This window comes from Chrysochloris asiatica, unplaced genomic scaffold (genome assembly GCF_000296735.1).
Source record: "Chrysochloris asiatica unplaced genomic scaffold, ChrAsi1.0 scaffold00001, whole genome shotgun sequence".
NCBI classification, from domain to species: Eukaryota; Metazoa; Chordata; class Mammalia; order Afrosoricida; family Chrysochloridae; genus Chrysochloris; species Chrysochloris asiatica.
Window position 1 is genome coordinate 23524004 of NW_006408519.1, and position 2026 is coordinate 23526029.

Genomic DNA, 2026 nt, shown 5'->3' on the forward strand with positions numbered 1-2026 from the left:
GGAGTCCTGGTGGGACACTGTAGGATAAACACTGCTAACCATGAGTCCAGTGGTTCAAACCCACCAGCTGCTCCTCGGAAACCCTATACAAGATCGCCATGAGTCAAAACTAACTCATTGGCACTCAACAACAACAATGGGAGTTAAGGTTTCTTACTGGGCCAGTGAAAGCACCGGCCCCTTGGCATACCTGACATGAATTCTGATAACTGCTAAATGTACACACCTTCAGTGCCAATCTCTCCCTGGAACCCCACTCATTTATCTAAGGTTTCTTAAACCTTTGCAAGGAATCTCAACTTAACATATGACAAACGGACTTGTTCATCCTCTGGTCAACCCTCTGTTTCACAATTCCCCTCCCAACACAGGTATCTCCACTTAGGTAAAGCTGATACCTGAATCTCACTCTGGAGTCTCTCCTTCTCTTCTCACATCTAATCCACCATCAAGACTCGCTTCTCATACCTGCAAGCTGGTCAACATTAAGCTTAGTGCTCACCGCCCGAGCACCACCTGTTTGCATCTGTAAACACATAGAAACAAGACAGAGTGGCTCCAATAAGCGACCAAGATGCAGAGCTAGGAACCATTTTTGAGGGGAAAAAGGCATTAGAACTACATGAAAAAGAATTCAAGAGAATGATATGTAGGTATATCCAAAGGATTGACAGAATAGTAGAGGAAAATATGGAAGAATTCAGGAAAGCACTACAGGAAAATTAAACAAAATAGATAAAGAATTGGAAATAATGCTAAACCTGCTAGCAGAAATCCATAAGATTAACACTAAGATTTCAGAAATGGATAATATATAGAAAGGACAAAGGAATAGATAAAAATTAATGGAATTCTGAATTAGTGTACTTGAAGAAAAATCTATTAATACTAGTAAAGTAGAAGAATAATGAGAAAAACGAATGAAAAAAATCTAAAGAAAGCCTAAGATTCATGTGGGACAACATGAAGAGGAATACACTTATAGGTGATTGGAATTCCAGACAGAAAGAGACAAAGAAAAGCACAGAAAAGACAGTCAAAGAGCTGTTGGAAGAAAATTTCCCTTAACATCATGAAAGACAAGACGGCAACTATTCAAGAAGCTGAACATACAAGACAAATCCCAAAAGAAAATCACCGAGAAATAATCAAACTCTCCAAAATCAAAGACTAAAAAAGAATCCTGAAAGCAGCTCAAGAAAAACGAAAAGTTAGCTAGAAAGGAGAACCAGTAAGATTAAGCTCTGATTTCTCAGCAGAAATCATGCAAGCAAGAAGGCAATGGAGAGACTTATCCGAGACTCAAACAAACAAACAAAAATGTCATCCAAGAATCGTACCCAGCAAAACTATCCTTCAAATACAATGACAAAATTAAAACATTTCCAGATAAACAGAAATTAAAGGAATTAATAAAAACCAGACCAAATCTATAAAGAATACTAAAGGGAGTCCTTTGGACAGGATTCTCAATATGCTGTCTACAAGAGACACACCTTACACACAAAGACAAAAATAGATGAAAAATCAAAGGATAGAAAACATATATCAAGCTAATGGAAACAAAAAATGAGCAGAAGTGGCAGTATTAATTTCTGATAAAATAGAATTTAAGGCAAAAACCAGCATCAGAGAAAATGAAGGACACTATATTATGGTTAAAGAGTCAATTGAACAAGAGAACATAACCATAATAAATATCTATGATTCTAATGAAAGAACCTCAAAATTCATAAATCAAACTCTAATAGACTTGAAGAAAGAAACAACTCTGCATAATAGTAGGAGATTTTATTACACCACTTTTAATAAAGGACAGAACTAGAAAGAAAGTCAACAAAGACACAGAAGAACTAAATAACACAATCAACCAATGTGACCTCATAGGTTTATACAGAAGACTCAATCCAACAACAGCACAACACATTCCTTTCCAGTGCACATGCAACATTCTACAGAATAGACCGTATGTTAGAGCACAAAGCAAGCCTCAGTAAATGTTGTTGTTGTTGTTGTTGCTAAGTGC